Raw genomic sequence first — 26,968 nt, 5'->3', positions numbered from 1 at the left:
CAGCCTGCATGAGAGCTCCTTCTCTAGTATCGCAAAGACGATATGGTTGGGGATATTTTCCTCTCGGCCTGTGCCGAACTCACAGTGCTTTGATAGATCATACAGGGCTCGGATGGAACACTCCACTTTCTCCCCTGGCCGCTGGATATGCTGGTGGAAACATGCTCTCTCGTGTATAATATTCCTCAGGGGGAAAAAGTAGTCGTCAAACTTCTTCCCCACAATGCCAAAGTCATTCCTGTGCCCTTTGTCAGCGAAAATGAATGATTTGTATATATTTTCTGTCTTGTTGCCCATGGCGTAGATTAGGTAGCACACCTGAACTTTCCCGTCGTCTTTGTCTAGTTTTGTGGCGAGTCCTGAACCGCTCAAAGTGCTGTCTCCAGTCCGGCCAATCTGTCGGTTTATCAAAAGAAAAGCTCGCTGGGGAATTAAACTTCACCTTTCAGTCGGCAATCCATACTTTGTCTCTTCTGTGACTCCGGTCACTTCTGACACCATGTAGAATGAGCCCAGGCGAGTTTCTTTACTAATTCGGTTTTATTAACTTTGCCACCCATTCAGCATACAACTCATAACATAACATGCGGCTTCTCATGCCGCGACCAAGCATAGACAAGTTTTTGTTCTGCTGTAAAAGATGTCGTAACACTGCTGTAACACACTTAACTTGCTCTACATATGTGCATATGTGACACACGGTACTACCAAACCAGGAAAGCTAACAGAAAGAATAATTCGGTAATTCCGTTAATTCAAATTTGGCAGGTGAGGCAGAGTTGACCAGGGTAGCAGGCAAGCAGGTGGGAGTACTGAGGAAAGATGAGAAAGTGGCAATGGCGCCACCAGGCGGGCCTGGGGTAGCCGCGGCCACCCCTACAAATCTGCTGGCCACCCCACTGGCAACCCCACTGACCAGTGACAAATATCGATTGCCAGTTAAACTCACACCACGGCAAGGACAAGGCTCAGATGGCGCACACTTAGCCAATCAGAGGCGACAAAGGCAGTTCCTTCCCCCTTGATTGGCTCATTGTCTAACAGTGATGTCAATCACTCATTCATTTCATTGGTTCTGAGTAGATTGCAAACTCCGACAGCATCGCCATTGATCCGCATCAATCAGCAGCACCGATCTGAAGCGAGGACTATGAGTAAGTCATAATTTCTTTTGTAAAAAGTAGGGGGAGAAGTAATATTCGTCGTGACGTGCTTTTTAAGTGCCAAAAGGTGCTGCTACAGCAACCTGTTAAAGCAGCACTGCAGAAGTTCAGGCAGCCGCAGCTGCAGAAGAGGGACGGTTAGCAGAGATAATGGGCACAGAGGCGAGGCAGGGGTCAGCAGCAGGTGTTCGACCTGCTCCTGGACCAACAGGTAAAATTATGCCATTAATAATGAAATTTATTGCTAGGCTAGATGCTAACATCATCTGGAAATGTATGCTTAGAGTGTGTTTATTAAGTTATTAACCACGATATAATCACTTTGATTTTGTTTGATTAGTTTGAATATAAATGGCTATAGGTTATTAAATAATTACTATAGAGAAGGGTCAAATATTATTATTATTACTATAATGATAATTATTTTAATGTCAGCATAACTGATTTTGCCTCTTGTTTCATCATAGATATCGCCCAGTCAAGAGCAGAACAGCCAAAGCAGCCACATCTGCAAAACTTCCCGCGAACCCATCAAGGGGACAGAAGACGGTGTTTTTCAAAAGACTGGTACAGCAAACATAAATGGCTGGAATATTGTCAAAGTAAGGACTCTGCCTTCTTATGCTTGTCGCCATTTCAAGAAGAGGGTTTCAAAAATTGGAAAAAGGCAACCTTCAACGATGGAGGACTTTTAGGCCATGCTAAATCCGAAGTACATACTAATGCAATGTTAGCATGGGCCGAATATCAAAAGTCTACAGAAAGCATGTCCTCTCTCTCAGCCTCCTTAAATGCTGAATATACCAAGTTAGTGAGGGAAAACCGAGGATACATAAAAATTGTCAGAGAAACCCTGCTCCTCGCTGCTACACAAAACATCGCACAAAGAGCACATAAAGGATCAGAGGGTGAGAATAAAGGAAATTTTCTCTCCATCATGGATCTGATGGCCAAACACAATCCCATGGTTAAAAAAAAAAAAAAAAAGACTGGTCAACGAAACGCAATGTACCTTGGGCATGAGACCCAAAGTGAAATTCTCGATCGTCTTGCTGAAACGGTCCGCACCTCAATAACTACCGAAGTAGCCCAAAGTGAGGCTTTTAGTATTTTGGCTGACGAGACCAAAGACATGAGCAAGAAGGAATAGATGTCCTTTGTAATTAGATACTATTGCAATAGGTCAGAATGTGAAAGCTTCTTTGCCTTAAAAGTAGCACAGCGCCTGGATGCTGCAGCACTTTCACAGAAAATAGCACAAATTTTGCAGACCCATGGCCAGACCCATTTCTGTGCAGGGCTCTAGTCTTCTTTGATGCTACGATTCCTGACTTCTCGAAGTCATTAACCAGTGTTTTGGTGGTTGTTCTAGCATCTGTAGACGCATCTCTCACAAGTTTTCTTTCCAGAGTCTTTGAAATCTTTGGCTTCCTCCCTCTGCCAGACTTGTTCTATACTGTGTGGCTCTCTTTGAATTTCTTAATAACTCCACTTCTTGAAACTTGGAAATACTGTGATAACTTTGTAGACCCTTCTCTGCGTTGTAAGAATCAACAATTACTTTTCTCTTTTTGTTTTTGGCATGATACTTTCTCAAGTAATAGCTCAAATCCTTAAGCTTTTATACTGTGTAAAGTGGAGGACAACCCCCGGTTTTAACTTGATTGATTGATTACAAGCTGTGTCTATTACAAAGTACATTAGTAGCATGGCTTAGCATGGATTTGCGTGGTGGTTTTGAGACGCTGGCTGTCGAGCTTTCGCTGTTTCCTGTCATCAGGTATGTGCCGACGTGGTCGCTACATCGCTGGGCTATATTAGTGTGTTTGATGAGCTTTCTGCTTTCTAGCAGAGTCGGGCCGTATTCTGGCTGAAGGCTGGGAGCCGGGCGTAATAATTCACGCGCTGCATTGAATTTCTGAGGTAGGCTGGCTCGTTTCTATCGCTCTTATGCGTGTTTGTTGGGCTGCACATGAAATGACTATGTTTCTGGTTGCTGTTGGCAGTGATTGAGCTGCATTTTTCTGCGGCTGTCTCCCCTGTTGCCTGAAAAGCTGTGGCTACATTGACGGGCGGCTCTACTTCCTGAAGCGGGCTACTGATGTTCTGTCTGCAGTTCATCGCGGCAAGCTCTCTGCTCATCGGCAGCTGTTTTGTTGTTGTATGATGTTTTTAAAAAAAATAATAAAATAAAATAACAACGATCTTGGTGTGCGTATGCCTCTTGCCCAGCACGCCTGTTATTGAGAGTATTATTATTATTAGGGTTGTTGCTGTTTTTTTTTTTTTGTATTAGAATTGTTAGTATTAGAATTGTTAGTATTAGAATTATTAGTGTTAGTATAGATCTTGGGATTCTTGATTAGTTAGTTTTGTTTATTTACTTATTTGTTGTGATTGCATATTTAAATTATTCAGTTATCTTTTTTTTTTGTTTTGGTTTGTAAATTTTGTTTTCCTTTTTTTTGGTTTATTGGGTTGACTGGGCGAGGGAGTAAGGGGTGCATGTTGGCGTAATTGGCCTTGGTGGTGACCTCGTGGGCCCAGCCTAGTGTGGTGGTGACCCTTCCCTTCTCCCCTCCAGTTCGTCATCGCTGCCTGGTAAACCCTCAGCCCTGTGCCTGGTGGCACACTTAATTAAGTCAGGGGGGGCCCTTGAGGATTAGATTAATACTGTGCCACTTACTACCGTTATGTCTTGGCATCGCCAACAAGGTCGGTTTTAGAAAGAGTGTACATTTTTAAATATTGTTAATAAATTTCATTTTTCTGTACTTAAAGTGGAATCGCGTCAGTCTCCGGTGCCTTTCGTACCTGTGTGACCTTTCTTGTGGTCTGTATTAGAGTGGTGGTCCTCCCTAAATAGATCTCCTGGGGGTGATACTCCCCCAGGTGGCGTTGTCGGACACGTGATAGATAGCAAACATACATCTAACCCTCGTAGCCTTGCCACACTACTGTATTCAGGCCATCCTGATCTGATGACTTTGGTGACAGCCTGTAGCTCGTTGTCAGCTGCTGTTGCCATTCTGATACTCTCCAGCTTAGTTGGGGATGCTGGGATGCCTTGTAACACCGTGGCTAGATGCCACGTCACCTTGTGTGTCAGTCTTTAGATGTTTTTGAGGGCTGCGGGACAGGGCATTTGCCTGGTACATATTCTGCTACTGGACTGTACTTCAGGAGCCTCATTAGTAGATGTTGGCATCTCACGAGGACATTGTCTAGGCTTCGGTTGTCGTCAAGTGGTACCAATGGCTTGTGGTCAGTCCCCAGCCTGAACTGATCTAAGCCGCACAGATATTTGTCGAATTTCTCAAAAGCCCAAACGCACGCCAGGTGCTTTTTTTTTTCTATCTGAGCATAGCGTGTTTCGGCTTCTGTGAGACATCTGGAGAAGTAAGCTACCGGTTTCCACTTCTCTTCGTGGAGCTGGGGGAGTACACCCCCAAGACCATAGCTGCTGGCATGGACAGACACACTGATGCAGCAACATCATAGAAGGCAAGAACTGGTGCTGGTTTTCGCATCTCTTTAATGCTCTGAAAGACTGATTGTTGTGAGTGGCTCCAGGTCCAGATGTTCTTGCTCTTCAGAAGCAGTGGCTGACCTATTGTGGATAAATTAGGGACACACCTTCCCAGGTAGTTCACCATGCCCAGGATTCTTTTTAGCTCCTGAACATTTTCTAGTGGGGACAACAAGCCCGCTGACTCACCTTCTCAAGCCTTCTCGAGCCTAACATTGTGTTGGTCCATTGTGGTCTCATAGACGAGCATGTCATCCATGAAGACTTCAACACCTTCCAGCCCCTGCAGAGTTTCTAGCATTTTCCGCTGGAAGATTTCAGGTGCGCTGGAAATCCCGAAGGGTAATCTTTTAAAACAGTATCTGCCAAAAGATGTTATGAAGGTTATTAGCTTGCAGCTGTCTGGATGCAGTGGGATTTGCCAAAACCCGCTCGTGGCATCAAGAGAGGAGAACACAGCTGCTCCACTCAGCTTGGCTGTTCTTTCATCTGAGGTAGGTAAGATATACCATTCTCTTTTGACTGACTCATTTAGCCTTTTTAAGTCCACACAGATTCTGGCTTTGCCGGTTTTGCTTCACCATAGGCGCACACCATTTGGTTGGCTGTGTCACCCGCTGAATGGCACCGCTCTTCTCCATCCTGTGTAGTTCCTGTTTTACCTTTTGTAACATAGGGAAGGGCACACAGCGAGCAGTGTGCACAACATATGATTGAGCATCATCTTTCAGCTGGATTTTGGCTGGTTCATTTTTTAGAGTGCCATGCTCACCAAAAGTTTGCAGAAATCCACTTGTGGCACATGTCATTTCATCGACTCGCTGTACTAAGCTAATTTTCACTGATAAAGGTTGCCTGAGCAGGTTGCTGACACTCTGGCCACAGACTACATATGCTTCTAATGGGTATTCCTTTCCCTTGTAGCTAACTGTAGCATTGATACAGCCAAGATACCAAAGCTCACCTGCTGGGCTGAAATGTCAGCTGATTTCAGAGTTCTTGGTGGAGTGAGTTTCTGAAAGGAGTCCTCGCTTAACATGTTGACATCAGCTCCCGTGTCTATTTTAAATTCCATCTGGATGGAATCCACCTTTAGTTGCACAGTCTACTGTTCTTTCTCCTCTGCACTGCACACTGAACCTAAATAAAAAATTTCCAGTCAGCTTGCTCAGTCTCTGTGATTTCATTCATGGACTTGTTGCTGTTGCGGCACATCCTGGCCCACTGTCCCATTTTATGGCTATGGTGGCATGTGGTTCTCCCTGCAGGACATCTTTCATCTTTGCTGTGTTGTGCTTTTCCACATTTACTGTCATTTCCTCCCCATTTTCTGTCTTTAGACTTGCCTTGTTGTTGTTTCCAGTTATTTTTATTCTGTTTGTATTGCACCTCATGCATTGTACCCATAGTGTTTCCTAGCAGGCTCACTTGTGCTGCGACCTCCTGACGGTCTGTATCATCAGTGCAAGTGTCAGGTCCGGCATCTGCTGCAGCCTGCATGAGAGCTCCTTCTCTAGTATCGCAAAGACGATATGGTTGGGGATATTTTCCTCTCGGCCTGTGCCGAACTCACAGTGCTTTGATAGATCATACAGGGCTCGGATGGAACACTCCACTTTCTCCCCTGGCCGCTGGATATGCTGGTGGAAACATGCTCTCTCGTGTATAATATTCCTCAGGGGGAAAAAGTAGTCGTCAAACTTCTTCCCCACAATGCCAAAGTCATTCCTGTGCCCTTTGTCAGCGAAAATGAATGATTTGTATATATTTTCTGTCTTGTTGCCCATGGCGTAGATTAGGTAGCACACCTGAACTTTCCCGTCGTCTTTGTCTAGTTTTGTGGCGAGTCTGAACCGCTCAAAGTGCTGTCTCCAGTCCGGCCAATCTGTCGGTTTATCAAAAGAAAAGCTCGCTAGGGAATTAAACTTCACCTTTCAGTCGGCAATCCATACTTTGTCTCTTCTGTGACTCCGGTCACTTCTGACACCATGTAGAATGAGCCCAGGCGAGTTTCTTTACTAATTCGGTTTTATTAACTTTGCCACCCATTCAGCATACAACTCATAACATAACATGCGGCTTCTCATGCCGCGACCAAGCATAGACAAGTTTTTGTTCTGCTGTAAAAGATGTCGTAACACTGCTGTAACACACTTAACTTGCTCTACATATGTGCATATGTGACACACGGTACTACCAAACCAGGAAAGCTAACAGAAAGAATAATTCGGTAATTCCGTTAATTCAAATTTGGCAGGTGAGGCAGAGTTGACCAGGGTAGCAGGCAAGCAGGTGGGAGTACTGAGGAAAGATGAGAAAGTGGCAATGGCGCCACCAGGCGGGCCTGGGGTAGCCGCGGCCACCCCTACAAATCTGCTGGCCACCCCACTGGCAACCCCACTGACCAGTGACAAATATCGATTGCCAGTTAAACTCACACCACGGCAAGGACAAGGCTCAGATGGCGCACACTTAGCCAATCAGAGGCGACAAAGGCAGTTCCTTCCCCCTTGATTGGCTCATTGTCTAACAGTGATGTCAATCACTCATTCATTTCATTGGTTCTGAGTAGATTGCAAACTCCGACAGCATCGCCATTGATCCGCATCAATCAGCAGCACCGATCTGAAGCGAGGACTATGAGTAAGTCATAATTTCTTTTGTAAAAAGTAGGGGGAGAAGTAATATTCGTCGTGACGTGCTTTTTAAGTGCCAAAAGGTGCTGCTACAGCAACCTGTTAAAGCAGCACTGCAGAAGTTCAGGCAGCCGCAGCTGCAGAAGAGGGACGGTTAGCAGAGATAATGGGCACAGAGGCGAGGCAGGGGTCAGCAGCAGGTGTTCGACCTGCTCCTGGACCAACAGGTAAAATTATGCCATTAATAATGAAATTTATTGCTAGGCTAGATGCTAACATCATCTGGAAATGTATGCTTAGAGTGTGTTTATTAAGTTATTAACCACGATATAATCACTTTGATTTTGTTTGATTAGTTTGAATATAAATGGCTATAGGTTATTAAATAATTACTATAGAGAAGGGTCAAATATTATTATTATTACTATAATGATAATTATTTTAATGTCAGCATAACTGATTTTGCCTCTTGTTTCATCATAGATATCGCCCAGTCAAGAGCAGAACAGCCAAAGCAGCCACATCTGCAAAACTTCCTGCGAACCCATCAAGGGGACAGAAGACGGTGTTTTTCAAAAGACTGGTACAGCAAACATAAATGGCTGGAATATTGTCAAAGTAAGGACTCTGCCTTCTTATGCTTGTCGCCATTTCAAGAAGAGGGTTTCAAAAATTGGAAAAAGGCAACCTTCAACGATGGAGGACTTTTAGGCCATGCTAAATCCGAAGTACATACTAATGCAATGTTAGCATGGGCCGAATATCAAAAGTCTACAGAAAGCATGTCCTCTCTCTCAGCCTCCTTAAATGCTGAATATACCAAGTTAGTGAGGGAAAACCGAGGATACATAAAAATTGTCAGAGAAACCCTGCTCCTCGCTGCTACACAAAACATCGCACAAAGAGCACATAAAGGATCAGAGGGTGAGAATAAAGGAAATTTTCTCTCCATCATGGATCTGATGGCCAAACACAATCCCATGGTTAAAAAAAAAAAAAAAAAGACTGGTCAACGAAACGCAATGTACCTTGGGCATGAGACCCAAAGTGAAATTCTCGATCGTCTTGCTGAAACGGTCCGCACCTCAATAACTACCGAAGTAGCCCAAAGTGAGGCTTTTAGTATTTTGGCTGACGAGACCAAAGACATGAGCAAGAAGGAATAGATGTCCTTTGTAATTAGATACTATTGCAATAGGTCAGAATGTGAAAGCTTCTTTGCCTTAAAAGTAGCACAGCGCCTGGATGCTGCAGCACTTTCACAGAAAATAGCACAAATTTTGCAGACCCATGGCCAGACCCATTTCTGTGCAGGGCTCTAGTCTTCTTTGATGCTACGATTCCTGACTTCTCGAAGTCATTAACCAGTGTTTTGGTGGTTGTTCTAGCATCTGTAGACGCATCTCTCACAAGTTTTCTTTCCAGAGTCTTTGAAATCTTTGGCTTCCTCCCTCTGCCAGACTTGTTCTATACTGTGTGGCTCTCTTTGAATTTCTTAATAACTCCACTTCTTGAAACTTGGAAATACTGTGATAACTTTGTAGACCCTTCTCTGCGTTGTAAGAATCAACAATTACTTTTCTCTTTTTGTTTTTGGCATGATACTTTCTCAAGTAATAGCTCAAATCCTTAAGCTTTTATACTGTGTAAAGTGGAGGACAACCCCCGGTTTTAACTTGATTGATTGATTACAAGCTGTGTCTATTACAAAGTACATTAGTAGCATGGCTTAGCATGGATTTGCGTGGTGGTTTTGAGACGCTGGCTGTCGAGCTTTCGCTGTTTCCTGTCATCAGGTATGTGCCGACGAGGTCGCTACATCGCTGGGCTATATTAGTGTGTTTGATGAGCTTTCTGCTTTCTAGCAGAGTCGGGCCGTATTCTGGCTGAAGGCTGGGAGCCGGGCGTAATAATTCACGCGCTGCATTGAATTTCTGAGGTAGGCTGGCTCGTTTCTATCGCTCTTATGCGTGTTTGTTGGGCTGCACATGAAATGACTATGTTTCTGGTTGCTGTTGGCAGTGATTGAGCTGCATTTTTCTGCGGCTGTCTCCCCTGTTGCCTGAAAAGCTGTGGCTACATTGACGGGCGGCTCTACTTCCTGAAGCGGGCTACTGATGTTCTGTCTGCAGTTCATCGCGGCAAGCTCTCTGCTCATCGGCAGCTGTTTTGTTGTTGTATGATGTTTTTAAAAAAAAAAATAAAATAAAATAACAACGATCTTGGTGTGCGTATGCCTCTTGCCCAGCACGCCTGTTATTGAGAGTATTATTATTATTAGGGTTGTTGCTGTTTTTTTTTTTTGTATTAGAATTGTTAGTATTAGAATTGTTAGTATTAGAATTATTAGTGTTAGTATAGATCTTGGGATTCTTGATTAGTTAGTTTTGTTTATTTACTTATTTGTTGTGATTGCATATTTAAATTATTCAGTTATCTTTTTTTTTTGTTTTGGTTTGTAAATTTTGTTTTCCTTTTTTTTGGTTTATTGGGTTGACTGGGCGAGGGAGTAAGGGGTGCATGTTGGCGTAATTGGCCTTGGTGGTGACCTCGTGGGCCCAGCCTAGTGTGGTGGTGACCCTTCCCTTCTCCCCTCCAGTTCGTCATCGCTGCCTGGTAAACCCTCAGCCCTGTGCCTGGTGGCACACTTAATTAAGTCAGGGGGGGCCCTTGAGGATTAGATTAATACTGTGCCACTTACTACCGTTATGTCTTGGCATCGCCAACAAGGTCGGTTTTAGAAAGAGTGTACATTTTTAAATATTGTTAATAAATTTCATTTTTCTGTACTTAAAGTGGAATCGCGTCAGTCTCCGGTGCCTTTCGTACCTGTGTGACCTTTCTTGTGGTCTGTATTAGAGTGGTGGTCCTCCCTAAATAGATCTCCTGGGGGTGATACTCCCCCAGGTGGCGTTGTCGGACACGTGATAGATAGCAAACATACATCTAACCCTCGTAGCCTTGCCACACTACTGTATTCAGGCCATCCTGATCTGATGACTTTGGTGACAGCCTGTAGCTCGTTGTCAGCTGCTGTTGCCATTCTGATACTCTCCAGCTTAGTTGGGGATGCTGGGATGCCTTGTAACACCGTGGCTAGATGCCACGTCACCTTGTGTGTCAGTCTTTAGATGTTTTTGAGGGCTGCGGGACAGGGCATTTGCCTGGTACATATTCTGCTACTGGACTGTACTTCAGGAGCCTCATTAGTAGATGTTGGCATCTCACGAGGACATTGTCTAGGCTTCGGTTGTCGTCAAGTGGTACCAATGGCTTGTGGTCAGTCCCCAGCCTGAACTGATCTAAGCCGCACAGATATTTGTCGAATTTCTCAAAAGCCCAAACGCACGCCAGGTGCTTTTTTTTTTCTATCTGAGCATAGCGTGTTTCGGCTTCTGTGAGACATCTGGAGAAGTAAGCTACCGGTTTCCACTTCTCTTCGTGGAGCTGGGGGAGTACACCCCCAAGACCATAGCTGCTGGCATGGACAGACACACTGATGCAGCAACATCATAGAAGGCAAGAACTGGTGCTGGTTTTCGCATCTCTTTAATGCTCTGAAAGACTGATTGTTGTGAGTGGCTCCAGGTCCAGATGTTCTTGCTCTTCAGAAGCAGTGGCTGACCTATTGTGGATAAATTAGGGACACACCTTCCCAGGTAGTTCACCATGCCCAGGATTCTTTTTAGCTCCTGAACATTTTCTAGTGGGGACAACAAGCCCACTGACTCACCTTCTCAAGCCTTCTCGAGCCTAACATTGTGTTGGTCCATTGTGGTCTCATAGACGAGCATGTCATCCATGAAGACTTCAACACCTTCCAGCCCCTGCAGAGTTTCTAGCATTTTCCGCTGGAAGATTTCAGGTGCGCTGGAAATCCCGAAGGGTAATCTTTTAAAACAGTATCTGCCAAAAGATGTTATGAAGGTTATTAGCTTGCAGCTGTCTGGATGCAGTGGGATTTGCCAAAACCCGCTCGTGGCATCAAGAGAGGAGAACACAGCTGCTCCACTCAGCTTGGCTGTTCTTTCATCTGAGGTAGGTAAGATATACCATTCTCTTTTGACTGACTCATTTAGCCTTTTTAAGTCCACACAGATTCTGGCTTTGCCGGTTTTGCTTCACCATAGGCGCACACCATTTGGTTGGCTGTGTCACCCGCTGAATGGCACCGCTCTTCTCCATCCTGTGTAGTTCCTGTTTTACCTTTTGTAACATAGGGAAGGGCACACAGCGAGCAGTGTGCACAACATATGATTGAGCATCATCTTTCAGCTGGATTTTGGCTGGTTCATTTTTTAGAGTGCCATGCTCACCAAAAGTTTGCAGAAATCCACTTGTGGCACATGTCATTTCATCGACTCGCTGTACTAAGCTAATTTTCACTGATAAAGGTTGCCTGAGCAGGTTGCTGACACTCTGGCCACAGACTACATATGCTTCTAATGGGTATTCCTTTCCCTTGTAGCTAACTGTAGCATTGATACAGCCAAGATACCAAAGCTCACCTGCTGGGCTGAAATGTCAGCTGATTTCAGAGTTCTTGGTGGAGTGAGTTTCTGAAAGGAGTCCTCGCTTAACATGTTGACATCAGCTCCCGTGTCTATTTTAAATTCCATCTGGATGGAATCCACCTTTAGTTGCACAGTCTACTGTTCTTTCTCCTCTGCACTGCACACTGAACCTAAATAAAAAATTTCCAGTCAGCTTGCTCAGTCTCTGTGATTTCATTCATGGACTTGTTGCTGTTGCGGCACATCCTGGCCCACTGTCCCATTTTATGGCTATGGTGGCATGTGGTTCTCCCTGCAGGACATCTTTCATCTTTGCTGTGTTGTGCTTTTCCACATTTACTGTCATTTCCTCCCCATTTTCTGTCTTTAGACTTGCCTTGTTGTTGTTTCCAGTTATTTTTATTCTGTTTGTATTGCACCTCATGCATTGTACCCATAGTGTTTCCTAGCAGGCTCACTTGTGCTGCGACCTCCTGACGGTCTGTATCATCAGTGCAAGTGTCAGGTCCGGCATCTGCTGCAGCCTGCATGAGAGCTCCTTCTCTAGTATCGCAAAGACGATATGGTTGGGGATATTTTCCTCTCGGCCTGTGCCGAACTCACAGTGCTTTGATAGATCATACAGGGCTCGGATGGAACACTCCACTTTCTCCCCTGGCCGCTGGATATGCTGGTGGAAACATGCTCTCTCGTGTATAATATTCCTCAGGGGGAAAAAGTAGTCGTCAAACTTCTTCCCCACAATGCCAAAGTCATTCCTGTGCCCTTTGTCAGCGAAAATGAATGATTTGTATATATTTTCTGTCTTGTTGCCCATGGCGTAGATTAGGTAGCACACCTGAACTTTCCCGTCGTCTTTGTCTAGTTTTGTGGCGAGTCTGAACCGCTCAAAGTGCTGTCTCCAGTCCGGCCAATCTGTCGGTTTATCAAAAGAAAAGCTCGCTAGGGAATTAAACTTCACCTTTCAGTCGGCAATCCATACTTTGTCTCTTCTGTGACTCCGGTCACTTCTGACACCATGTAGAATGAGCCCAGGCGAGTTTCTTTACTAATTCGGTTTTATTAACTTTGCCACCCATTCAGCATACAACTCATAACATAACATGCGGCTTCTCATGCCGCGACCAAGCATAGACAAGTTTTTGTTCTGCTGTAAAAGATGTCGTAACACTGCTGTAACACACTTAACTTGCTCTACATATGTGCATATGTGACACACGGTACTACCAAACCAGGAAAGCTAACAGAAAGAATAATTCGGTAATTCCGTTAATTCAAATTTGGCAGGTGAGGCAGAGTTGACCAGGGTAGCAGGCAAGCAGGTGGGAGTACTGAGGAAAGATGAGAAAGTGGCAATGGCGCCACCAGGCGGGCCTGGGGTAGCCGCGGCCACCCCTACAAATCTGCTGGCCACCCCACTGGCAACCCCACTGACCAGTGACAAATATCGATTGCCAGTTAAACTCACACCACGGCAAGGACAAGGCTCAGATGGCGCACACTTAGCCAATCAGAGGCGACAAAGGCAGTTCCTTCCCCCTTGATTGGCTCATTGTCTAACAGTGATGTCAATCACTCATTCATTTCATTGGTTCTGAGTAGATTGCAAACTCCGACAGCATCGCCATTGATCCGCATCAATCAGCAGCACCGATCTGAAGCGAGGACTATGAGTAAGTCATAATTTCTTTTGTAAAAAGTAGGGGGAGAAGTAATATTCGTCGTGACGTGCTTTTTAAGTGCCAAAAGGTGCTGCTACAGCAACCTGTTAAAGCAGCACTGCAGAAGTTCAGGCAGCCGCAGCTGCAGAAGAGGGACGGTTAGCAGAGATAATGGGCACAGAGGCGAGGCAGGGGTCAGCAGCAGGTGTTCGACCTGCTCCTGGACCAACAGGTAAAATTATGCCATTAATAATGAAATTTATTGCTAGGCTAGATGCTAACATCATCTGGAAATGTATGTTTAGAGTGTGTTTATTAAGTTATTAACCACGATATAATCACTTTGATTTTGTTTGATTAGTTTGAATATAAATGGCTATAGGTTATTAAATAATTACTATAGAGAAGGGTCAAATATTATTATTATTACTATAATGATAATTATTTTAATGTCAGCATAACTGATTTTGCCTCTTGTTTCATCATAGATATCGCCCAGTCAAGAGCAGAACAGCCAAAGCAGCCACATCTGCAAAACTTCCTGCGAACCCATCAAGGGGACAGAAGACGGTGTTTTTCAAAAGACTGGTACAGCAAACATAAATGGCTGGAATATTGTCAAAGTAAGGACTCTGCCTTCTTATGCTTGTCGCCATTTCAAGAAGAGGGTTTCAAAAATTGGAAAAAGGCAACCTTCAACGATGGAGGACTTTTAGGCCATGCTAAATCCGAAGTACATACTAATGCAATGTTAGCATGGGCCGAATATCAAAAGTCTACAGAAAGCATGTCCTCTCTCTCAGCCTCCTTAAATGCTGAATATACCAAGTTAGTGAGGGAAAACCGAGGATACATAAAAATTGTCAGAGAAACCCTGCTCCTCGCTGCTACACAAAACATCGCACAAAGAGCACATAAAGGATCAGAGGGTGAGAATAAAGGAAATTTTCTCTCCATCATGGATCTGATGGCCAAACACAATCCCATGGTTAAAAAAAAAAAAAAAAAGACTGGTCAACGAAACGCAATGTACCTTGGGCATGAGACCCAAAGTGAAATTCTCGATCGTCTTGCTGAAACGGTCCGCACCTCAATAACTACCGAAGTAGCCCAAAGTGAGGCTTTTAGTATTTTGGCTGACGAGACCAAAGACATGAGCAAGAAGGAATAGATGTCCTTTGTAATTAGATACTATTGCAATAGGTCAGAATGTGAAAGCTTCTTTGCCTTAAAAGTAGCACAGCGCCTGGATGCTGCAGCACTTTCACAGAAAATAGCACAAATTTTGCAGACCCATGGCCAGACCCATTTCTGTGCAGGGCTCTAGTCTTCTTTGATGCTACGATTCCTGACTTCTCGAAGTCATTAACCAGTGTTTTGGTGGTTGTTCTAGCATCTGTAGACGCATCTCTCACAAGTTTTCTTTCCAGAGTCTTTGAAATCTTTGGCTTCCTCCCTCTGCCAGACTTGTTCTATACTGTGTGGCTCTCTTTGAATTTCGTAATAACTCCACTTCTTGAAACTTGGAAATACTGTGATAACTTTGTAGACCCTTCTCTGCGTTGTAAGAATCAACAATTACTTTTCTCTTTTTGTTTTTGGCATGATACTTTCTCAAGTAATAGCTCAAATCCTTAAGCTTTTATACTGTGTAAAGTGGAGGACAACCCCCGGTTTTAACTTGATTGATTGATTACAAGCTGTGTCTATTACAAAGTTAAAACACATGATTGCACAAGAGCAGCTTGTGGTTTCGCTTAATAAAAAGGTCAGTTCTTAAGGGGGCTAATAATTTTGACCCTGGTAGTGTTTGGTTTGTAGTAGTATCTAGCTAGCTTCTGCTAGCCTATATACTACAGTTTTGAAATTCCTTGAAATCAGAACGACTTGAGGAAGTGCCTATTGATAAACTTGTCTTTATTATGTTATATTTAATGTTACTAATGATCGAACGTACATAGACTAATAATATTTATCACATTTCAAGTCATTCTGAAGAAGAAATTTGTTTCTAAACATGAATTTCACGTTACTGCAGCCTTCATGGTTTTTAGACACTTCAAATGCTGTTCCTAAACTGAAATGCACACTGTGGTAAAATATGTTGTCCCAACAATTCCTTCAAACCAAATCAAAATACACAAACTTTTCCTTCATATTTATCACATTTCAAGTCCTTCTGAAGAAGAAATTTGTTTCTAAAGATGAAGTTCACGTTAATGCAGAATTCATCATTTTTATACCCTTAAAATGCTGTTCCTGAGGGCTGAAATTCCACTTTGCTAATACTGTCCCCGCAATTCCTTCAAACCAAATCAAAACAAACTTCATTTGCATTCATATTTATCACTTTTCAAGTCGTTCTGGTGAAGACATTTGTTTGAAAACATGAGGTTCACGTTACTGCAGCATTCATGATTGTTAGACGCTTCAAATGTTGTTCCTGAGGGCTGAAATGCACACGATGGTAAAATATGTTGTCCCCACAATTGCTTCAAACTAAAGGAACTTCATATTTATCACATTTCAAGTCCGTCTGAAGAAGAAATTTGTTTCTAAAGATGAAGTTCACGTTAATGCAGAATTCATCATTTTTATACACTTAAAATGCTTTTCCTGAGGGCCGAAATTACACTTTGCTAAAATATGCTGTCCCCGCAATTCCTTCAAACCAAATCAGAATAAACATCATTTGCCTTCATATTTGTCACATTTCAAATCCGTCTGAAGAAGAAATTTGTAAACGTGAAGTTAACGTTACTGCAGCCTTCATGGTTTTTAGACGCTTCAAATGCTGTTACTGAGCTGAAATGCAGAGTTTGGTAAAATATGTTGTCCCCGCCATTCCTTCAAACCAAATCAAAATAAAGACCATTTGCCCTCATATTCATCACATTTCAAGTCATTCTAGTGAAGAAATTTGTTTTTAAACATGAAGTTCACGTTACTGCAGTCTTCATGATTTTTCGACGCTTCAAATGCTATTCCTCACTTGAAATGCACACTGTGCTAAAATATGTTGTCCCCACAATTCCTTCAAACCAAATCAAAATACACAAAATTTGCCTTCATATTTATCACATTTCAAGTCCGTCTGAAGAAGAAATTTGTTTCTAAAGATGAAGTTCACGTTAATGCAGAATTCATCATTTTTATACACTTAAAATGCTGTCCTGAGGGCTGAAATTCCATTTTGCTAAAATATGCTGTCCCCGCAAATCCTTCAAACCAAATCAGAATAAACATCATTTGCCTTCATATTTGTCACATTTTAAGTCATTCTAGAGAAGAAATTTGTTTCTAAACATTAAGTTCACGTAAAAGCAGAATTCATGATTTTTATACCATGAAAATGCTGTTCCTGAGGGCTGAAATTCCACTTTTCATATGTTGTCCACGCAATTCCTTCAAACCAAATCAAAACAAACATCATTTGCATTCATATTTATCACTTTTCAAGTCGTTCTGGTGAAGACATTTGTTTGAAAACATGAAGTTCACGTTACTGCAGCATTCATGATTGTTAGACGCTTCAAATGCTGTTCCTGAGGGCTGAAATGCACAGGATGGTAAAATATGTTGTCCCCACAATTGCTTCAAACTAAAGGAACTTCATATTTATCACATTTCAAGTCCGTCTGAAGAAGAAATTTGTTTCTAAACATGAAGTTCACGTTAATGCAGAATTCATCATTTTTATACACTTAAAATGCTGTCCTGAGGGCTGAAATTCCACTTTGCTAAAATGTGCTGTCCCCGTAATTCCTTCAAACAAAATCAAAATAAACGATTGTTTGCCTTCATATTTGTCAAATTTCAAGTCATTCTAGAGAAGAAATTTGTTTCTAAACATGAAGTTCACGTTACTGCAGTCTTCATGATTTTTAGACGCTTCGAAATGCTGTTCCTGAGCTGAAAAGCAGAGTTTGGTAAAATATGTTGTCCTCACAATTCCTTCAAACCAAATCAAAATAAACATCATTTGCATTCATATTTATCACTTTTCAAGTCGTTCTGGTGAAGACATTTGTTTGAAAACATGAAGTTCACGTTACTGCAGCATTCATGATTGTTAGACGCTTCAAATGCTGTTCCTGAGGGCTGAAATGCACAGGATGGTAAAATATGTTGTCCCCACAATTGCTTCAAACTAAAGGAACTTCATATTTATCACATTTCAAGTCCGTCTGAAGAAGAAATTTGTTTCTAAACATGAAGTTCACGTTAATGCAGAATTCATCATTTTTATACACTTAAAATGCTGTTCCTGAGGGCCGAAATTACACTTTGCTAAAATATGCTGTCCCCGCAATTCCTTCAAACCAAATCAGAATAAACATCATTTGCCTTCATAATTGTCACATTTCAAGTCCGTCTGAAGAAGAAATTTGTAAACGTGAAGTTAACGTTACTGCAGCCTTCATGGTTTTTAGACGCTTCAAATGCTGTTACTGAGCTGAAACGCAGAGTTTGGTAAAATATGTTGTCCCTGCAATTCCTTCAAACCAAATCAAAATACACAAACTTTGCCTTCATATATATCATATTTGAAGTCCGTCTGAAGAAGAAATTTGAGTGTCAACATGAAGTTAACGTTACTGTAGCCTTCATGATTTTAAGACCCTTAAAATGCTGGTCATGCCCTGAAATGCACACTTTGCAAAAATATGTTGTCCCCGCCATTCCTTCAAACCAAATCAAAATAAAGACCATTTGCCCTCATATTTATCACATTTCAAGTCATTCTAGTGAAGAAATTTGTTTCTAAACATGAAGTTCACGTTACTGCAGTCTTCATGATTTTTTAGACGCTTCGAAATGCTGTTCCTGAGCTGAAAAGCAGAGTTTGGTAAAATATGTTGTCCCTGCAATTCCTTCAAGCCAAATCAAAATACACAAACTTTGCCTTCATATATATCATATTTCAAGTCCGTCTGAAGAAGAAATTTGAGTGTCAACATGAAGTTAACGTTACTGTAGCCTTCATGATTTTAAGACCCTTAAAATGCTGGTCATGCCCTGAAATGCACACTTTGCAAAAATATGTTGTCCCCGCCATTCCTTCAAACCAAATCAAAATAAAGACCATTTGCTCTCATATTTATCACATTTCAAGTCATTCTAGTGAAGAAATTTGTTTCTAAACATGAAGTTCACGTTACTGCAGTCTTCATGATTTTTTAGACGCTTCGAAATGCTGTTCCTGAGCTGAAAAGCAGAGTTTGGTAAAATATGTTGTCCTCACAATTCCTTCAACCCAAATCAAAACAAACATCATTTGCATTCATATTTATCACTTTTCAAGTCGTTCTGGTGAAGACATTTGAAAACATGAAGTTCACCTTACTGCAGCATTCATGATTGTTAGACGCTTCAAATGCTGTTCCTGAGGGCTGAAATGCACACGATGGTAAAATATGTTGTCCCCACAATTGCTTCAAACTAAAGGAACTTCATATTTATCACATTTCAAGTCCGTCTGAAGAAGAAATTTGTTCCTAAAGATGAAGTTCACGTTAATGCAGAATTCATCATTTTTATACACTTAAAATGCTGTCCTGAGGGCTGAAATTCCACTTTGCTAAAATGTGCTGTCCCCGTAATTCCTTCAAACAAAATCAAAATAAACGATTGTTTGCCTTCATATTTGTCACATTTCAAGTCATTCTAGAGAAGAAATTTGTTTCTAAACATGAAGTTCACGTTACTGCAGTCTTCATGATTTTTAGACGCTTCGAAATGCTGTTCCTGAGCTGAAAAGCAGAGTTTGGTAAAATATGTTGTCCTCACAATTCCTTCAAACCAAATCAAAATAAACATCATTTGCCTTCATATTTATCACATTTCAAGTCGTTCTGGTGAAGTCATTTGTTTGAAAACATGAAGTTCACGTTACTGCAGCATTCATGATTTTTAGACGCTTCAAATGCTGTTCCTGAGCTGAAATGCAGACTGTGGTAAAATATGTAGTCCCCACAATTCATTCAAACCAAATCAAAATACACAAAATTTGCCTTCATATTTATCACATTTCGAGTCTGTCTGAAGAAGAAATTGTGTTTCTAAAGATGAAGTTCACGTTAATGCAGAATTCATCATTTTTATACACTTAAAATGCTGTCCTGAGGGCTGAAATTCCATTTTGCTAAAATATGCTGTCCCCGCAAATCCTTCAAACCAAATCAGAATAAACATCATTTGCCTTCATTTTTGTCACATTTCAAGTCATTCTAGAGAAGAAATTTGTTTCTAAACATTAAGTTCACGTAAAAGCAGAATTCATGATTTTTATACCATGAAAATGCTGTTCCTGAGGGCTGAAATTCCACTTTTCATATGTTGTCCACGCAATTCCTTCAAACCAAATCAAAACAAACATCATTTGCATTCATATTTATCACTTTTCAAGTCGTTCTGGTGAAGACATTTGTTTGAAAACATGAAGTTCACGTTACTGCAGCATTCATGATTGTTAGACGCTTCAAATGCTGTTCCTGAGGGCTGAAATGCACAGGATGGTAAAATATGTTGTCCCAACAATTGCTTCAAACTAAAGGAACTTCATATTTATCACATTTCGAGTCCGTCTGAAGAAGAAATTTGTTTCTAAACATGAAGTTCACGTTAATGCAGAATTCATCATTTTTATACACTTAAAATGCTGTTCCTGAGGGCCGAAATTACACTTTGCTAAAATATGCTGTCCCCGCAATTCCTTCAAACCAAATCAGAATAAACATCATTTGCCTTCATAATTGTCACATTTCAAGTCCGTCTGAAGAAGAAATTTGTAAACGTGAAGTTAACGTTACTGCAGCCTTCATGGTTTTTAGACGCTTCAACTGCTGTTACTGAGCTGAAACGCAGAGTTTGGTAAAATATGTTGTCCCTGCAATTCCTTCAAACCAAATCAAAATACACAAAATTTGCCTTCATATTTATCACATTTCGAGTCTGTCTGAAGAAGAAATTGTGTTTCTAAAGATGAAGTTCACGTTAATGCAGAATTCATCATTTTTATACACTTAAAATGCTGTCCTGAGGGCTGAAATTCCATTTTGCTAAAATATGCTGTCCCCGTAAATCCTTCAAACCAAATCAGAATAAACATCATTTGCCTTCATATTTGTCACATTTCAAGTCATTCTAGAGAAGAAATTTGTTTCTAAACATTAAGTTCACGTAAAAGCAGAATTCATGATTTTTATACCATGAAAATGCTGTTCCTGAGGGCTGAAATTCCACTTTTCATATGTTGTCCACGCAATTCCTTCAAACCAAATCAAAACAAACATCATTTGCATTCATATTTATCACTTTTCAAGTCGTTCTGGTGAAGACATTTGTTTGAAAACATGAAGTTCACGTTACTGCAGCATTCATGATTGTTAGACGCTTCAAATGCTGTTCCTGAGGGCTGAAATGCACAGGATGGTAAAATATGTTGTCCCCACAATTGCTTCAAACTAAAGGAACTTCATATTTATCACATTTCAAGTCCGTCTGAAGAAGAAATTTGTTTCTAAACATGAAGTTCACGTTAATGCAGAATTCATCATTTTTATACACTTAAAATGCTGTTCCTGAGGGCCGAAATTACACTTTGCTAAAATATGCTGTCCCCGCAATTCCTTCAAACCAAATCAGAATAAACATCATTTGCCTTCATAATTGTCACATTTCAAGTCCGTCTGAAGAAGAAATTTGTAAACGTGAAGTTAACGTTACTGCAGCCTTCATGGTTTTTAGACGCTTCAAATGCTGTTACTGAGCTGAAACGCAGAGTTTGGTAAAATATGTTGTCCCTGCAATTCCTTCAAACCAAATCAAAATACACAAACTTTGCCTTCATATATATCATATTTGAAGTCCGTCTGAAGAAGAAATTTGAGTGTCAACATGAAGTTAACGTTACTGTAGCCTTCATGATTTTAAGACCCTTAAAATGCTGGTCATGCCCTGAAATGCACACTTTGCAAAAATATGTTGTCCCCGCCATTCCTTCAAACCAAATCAAAATAAAGACCATTTGCCCTCATATTTATCACATTTCAAGTCATTCTAGTGAAGAAATTTGTTTCTAAACATGAAGTTCACGTTACTGCAGTCTTCATGATTTTTTAGACGCTTCGAAATGCTGTTCCTGAGCTGAAAAGCAGAGTTTGGTAAAATATGTTGTCCTCACAATTCCTTCAACCCAAATCAAAACAAACATCATTTGCATTCATATTTATCACTTTTCAAGTCGTTCTGGTGAAGACATTTGTTTGAAAACATGAAGTTCACCTTACTGCAGCATTCATGATTGTTAGACGCTTCAAATGCTGTTCCTGAGGGCTGAAATGCACACGATGGTAAAATATGTTGTCCCCACAATTGCTTCAAACTAAAGGAACTTCATATTTATCACATTTCAAGTCCGTCTGAAGAAGAAATTTGTTCCTAAAGATGAAGTTCACGTTAATGCAGAATTCATCATTTTTATACACTTAAAATGCTGTCCTGAGGGCTGAAATTCCACTTTGCTAAAATGTGCTGTCCCCGTAATTCCTTCAAACAAAATCAAAATAAACGATTGTTTGCCTTCATATTTGTCAAATTTCAAGTCATTCTAGAGAAGAAATTTGTTTCTAAACATGAAGTTCACGTTACTGCAGTCTTCATGATTTTTAGACGCTTCGAAATGCTGTTCCTGAGCTGAAAAGCAGAGTTTGGTAAAATATGTTGTCCTCACAATTCCTTCAAACCAAATCAAAATAAACATCATTTGCCTTCATATTTATCACATTTCAAGTCGTTCTGGTGAAGTCATTTGTTTGAAAACATGAAGTTCACGTTACTGCAGCATTCATGATTTTTAGACGCTTCAAATGCTGTTCCTGAGCTGAAATGCAGACTGTGGTAAAATATGTTGTCCCCACAATTCATTCAAACCAAATCAAAATACACAAAATTTGCCTTCATATTTATCACATTTCGAGTCTGTCTGAAGAAGAAATTTTGTTTCTAAAGATGAAGTTCACGTTAATGCAGAATTCATCATTTTTATACACTTAAAATGCTGTCCTGAGGGCTGAAATTCCATTTTGCTAAAATATGCTGTCCCCGCAAATCCTTCAAACCAAATCAGAATAAACATCATTTGCCTTCATATTTGTCACATTTCAAGTCATTCTAGAGAAGAAATTTGTTTCTAAACATTAAGTTCACGTAAAAGCAGAATTCATGATTTTTATACCATGAAAATGCTGTTCCTGAGGGCTGAAATTCCACTTTTCATATGTTGTCCACGCAATTCCTTCAAACCAAATCAAAACAAACATCATTTGCATTCATATTTATCACTTTTCAAGTCGTTCTGGTGAAGACATTTGTTTGAAAACATGAAGTTCACGTTACTGCAGCATTCATGATTGTTAGACGCTTCAAATGCTGTTCCTGAGGGCTGAAATGCACAGGATGGTAAAATATGTTGTCCCCACAATTGCTTCAAACTAAAGGAACTTCATATTTATCACATTTCAAGTCCGTCTGAAGAAGAAATTTGTTTCTAAACATGAAGTTCACGTTAATGCAGAATTCATCATTTTTATACACTTAAAATGCCTTTCCTGAGGGCGAAATTACACTTTGCTAAAATATGCTGTCCCCGCAATTCTTTCAAACCAAATCAGAATAAACATCATTTGCCTTCATAATTGTCACATTTCAAGTCCGTCTGAAGAAGAAATTTGTAAACGTGAAGTTAACGTTACTGCAGCCTTCATGGTTTTTAGACGCTTCAAATGCTGTTACTGAGCTGAAATGCAGAGTTTGGTAAAATATGTTGTCCCTGCAATTCCTTCAAACCAAATCAAAATACACAAACTTTGCCTTCATATATATCATATTTCAAGTCCGTCTGAAGAAGAAATTTGAGTGTCAACATGAAGTTAACGTTACTGTAGCCTTCATGATTTTAAGACCCTTAAAATGCTGGTCATGCCCTGAAATGCACACTTTGCAAAAATATGTTGTCCCCGCCATTCCTTCAAACCAAATCAAAATAATGACCATTTGCCCTCATATTTATCACATTTCAAGTCATTCTAGTGAAGAAATTTGTTTCTAAACATGAAGTTCACGTTACTGCAGTCTTCATGATTTTTTAGACGCTTCGAAATGCTGTTCCTGAGCTGAAAAGCAGAGTTTGGTAAAATATGTTGTCCTCACAATTCCTTCAACCCAAATCAAAACAAACATCATTTGCATTCATATTTATCACTTTTCAAGTCGTTCTGGTGAAGACATTTGTTTGAAAACATGAAGTTCACCTTACTGCAGCATTCATGATTGTTAGACGCTTCAAATGCTGTTCCTGAGGGCTGAAATGCACACGATGGTAAAATATGTTGTCCCCACAATTGCTTCAAACTAAAGGAACTTCATATTTATCACATTTCAAGTCCGTCTGAAGAAGAAATTTGTTCCTAAAGATGAAGTTCACGTTAATGCAGAATTCATCATTTTTATACACTTAAAATGCTGTCCTGAGGGCTGAAATTCCACTTTGCTAAAATGTGCTGTCCCCGTAATTCCTTCAAACAAAATCAAAATAAACGATTGTTTGCCTTCATATTTGTCAAATTTCAAGTCATTCTAGAGAAGAAATTTGTTTCTAAACATGAAGTTCACGTTACTGCAGTCTTCATGATTTTTAGACGCTTCGAAATGCTGTTCCTGAGCTGAAAAGCAGATTTTGGTAAAATATGTTGTCCTCACAATTCCTTCAAACCAAATCAAAATAAACATCATTTGCCTTCATATTTATCACATTTCAAGTCGTTCTGGTGAAGTCATTTGTTTGAAAACATGAAGTTCACGTTACTGCAGCATTCATGATTTTTAGACGCTTCAAATGCTGTTCCTGAGCTGAAATGCAGACTGTGGTAAAATATGTTGTCCCCACAATTCATTCAAACCAAATCAAAATACACAAAATTTGCCTTCATATTTATCACATTTCGAGTCTGTCTGAAGAAGAAATTTTGTTTCTAAAGATGAAGTTCACGTTAATGCAGAATTCATCATTTTTATACACTTAAAATGCTGTCCTGAGGGCTGAAATTCCATTTTGCTAAAATATGCTGTCCCCGCAAATCCTTCAAACCAAATCAGAATAAACATCATTTGCCTTCATATTTGTCACATTTCAAGTCATTCTAGAGAAGAAATTTGTTTCTAAACATTAAGTTCACGTAAAAGCAGAATTCATGATTTTTATACCATGAAAATGCTGTTCCTGAGGGCTGAAATTCCACTTTTCATATGTTGTCCACGCAATTCCTTCAAACCAAATCAAAACAAACATCATTTGCATTCATATTTATCACTTTTCAAGTCGTTCTGGTGAAGACATTTGTTTGAAAACATGAAGTTCACGTTACTGCAGCATTCATGATTGTTAGACGCTTCAAATGCTGTTCCTGAGGGCTGAAATGCACAGGATGGTAAAATATGTTGTCCCCACAATTGCTTCAAACTAAAGGAACTTCATATTTATCACATTTCAAGTCCGTCTGAAGAAGAAATTTGTTTCTAAACATGAAGTTCACGTTAATGCAGAATTCATCATTTTTATACACTTAAAATGCTGTTCCTGAGGGCCGAAATTACACTTTGCTAAAATATGCTGTCCCCGCAATTCCTTCAAACCAAATCAGAATAAACATCATTTGCCTTCATAATTGTCACATTTCAAGTCCGTCTGAAGAAGAAATTTGTAAACGTGAAGTTAACGTTACTGCAGCCTTCATGGTTTTTAGACGCTTCAAATGCTGTTACTGAGCTGAAATGCAGAGTTTGGTAAAATATGTTGTCCCTGCAATTCCTTCAAACCAAATCAAAATACACAAACTTTGCCTTCATATATATCATATTTCAAGTCCGTCTGAAGAAGAAATTTGAGTGTCAACATGAAGTTAACGTTACTGTAGCCTTCATGATTTTAAGACCCTTAAAATGCTGGTCATGCCCTGAAATGCACACTTTGCAAAAATATGTTGTCCCCGCCATTCCTTCAAACCAAATCAAAATAAAGACCATTTGCCCTCATATTTGTCACATTTCAAGTCATTCTAGAGAAGAAATTTGTTTCTAAACATGAAGTTCACGTTACTGCAGTCTTCATGATTTTTAGACGCTTCGAAATGCTGTTCCTGACCCGAAAAGCAGAGTTTGGTAAAATATGTTGTCCTCACAATTCCTTCAAACCAAATCAAAATAAACATCATTTGCCTTCATATTTATCACATTTCAAGTCGTTCTGGTGAAGTCATTTGTTTGAAAACATGAAGTTCACGTTACTGCAGCATTCATGATTTTTAGACGCTTCAAATGCTGTTCCTGAGCTTAAATGCAGACTGTGGTAAAATATGTAGTCCCCACAATTCATTCAAACCAAATCAAAATACACAAAATTTGCCTTCATATTTATCACATTTCGAGTCTGTCTGAAGAAGAAATTTTGTTTCTAAAGATGAAGTTCACGTTAATGCAGAATTCATCATTTTTATACACTTAAAATGCTGTCCTGAGGGCTGAAATTCCATTTTGCTAAAATATGCTGTCCCCGCAAATCCTTCAAACCAAATCAGAATAAACATCATTTGCCTTCATATTTGTCACATTTCAAGTCATTCTAGAGAAGAAATTTGTTTCTAAACATTAAGTTCACGTAAAAGCAGAATTCATGATTTTTATACCATGAAAATGCTGTTCCTGCTGTTGCTAAAATATGTTGTCCCCGCAATTCCTTCAAACCACATCAGAATAAACATCTTTTGCCTTCATATTCGTCACATTTCAAGTCATTCTGAAGAAGAAATTTGTTTCTAAACATGAAGTTCACATTACTGCAGCCTTCCTGATTATTATACGCTTCAAATGCTGTTCCTGCGCTGAAATGCACACTGTGTTAAAATATGTTGTCCCCACAATTCATTCAAACCAAATCAAAATACATAAAATTTGCCTTCATATTTATCACATTTCAAGTCCGTCTGAAGAAGACATTTGTTTCTAAAGATGAAGTTCACGTTAATGCAGAATTCATCATTTTTATACACTTAAAATGCTGTTCCTGAGGGCTGAAATTCCACTTTGCTAAAATATGTTGTCCCCGCAATTCCTTCAAACCAAATCAAAATAAACATCATTTTGTCTTCATATTTATCACTTTTCAAGTCGTTCTGGTGAAGACATTTGTTTGAAAACATGAAGTTCACGTTACTGCAGCATTCATGATTGTTAGACGCTTCAAATGCTGTTCCTGAGGGCTGAAATGCACACGATGGTAAAATATGTTGTCCCCACAATTGCTTCAAACTAAAGGAACTTCATATTTATCACATATCAAGTCCGTCTGAAGAAGAAATTTGTTTCTAAACATGAAGTTCACGTTAATGCAGAATTCATCATTTTTATA

General features: G+C 40.2%; 1 long non-coding RNA gene across 3 annotated transcripts; it reads left to right on the top strand.

Moving 5' to 3' along the window:
* The first annotated feature begins 367 nt into the window (after positions 1-367).
* LOC129347830 (uncharacterized) lies at positions 368-12,035 on the top strand. 3 transcript variants are annotated; one of them, XR_008600105.1, is made up of 5 exons: positions 368-2,943; positions 3,016-3,086; positions 3,170-9,124; positions 9,197-9,267; positions 9,351-12,035. It is a non-coding gene; the product is annotated as an uncharacterized LOC129347830 (long non-coding RNA). The 3 variants fall into 3 exon arrangements; XR_008600106.1 differs by having other exon boundaries at positions 9,194-9,267; XR_008600107.1 differs by having other exon boundaries at positions 3,013-3,086.
* The last annotated feature ends 14,933 nt before the right edge of the window (positions 12,036-26,968 follow it).

Source organism: Amphiprion ocellaris, chromosome 21, assembly GCF_022539595.1.
Source record: "Amphiprion ocellaris isolate individual 3 ecotype Okinawa chromosome 21, ASM2253959v1, whole genome shotgun sequence".
Classification (NCBI taxonomy): Eukaryota; Metazoa; Chordata; class Actinopteri; family Pomacentridae; genus Amphiprion; species Amphiprion ocellaris.
The sequence above is the reverse complement of the archived record's forward strand: the minus strand, read 5'-3'. Positions and strand labels throughout refer to the sequence as shown.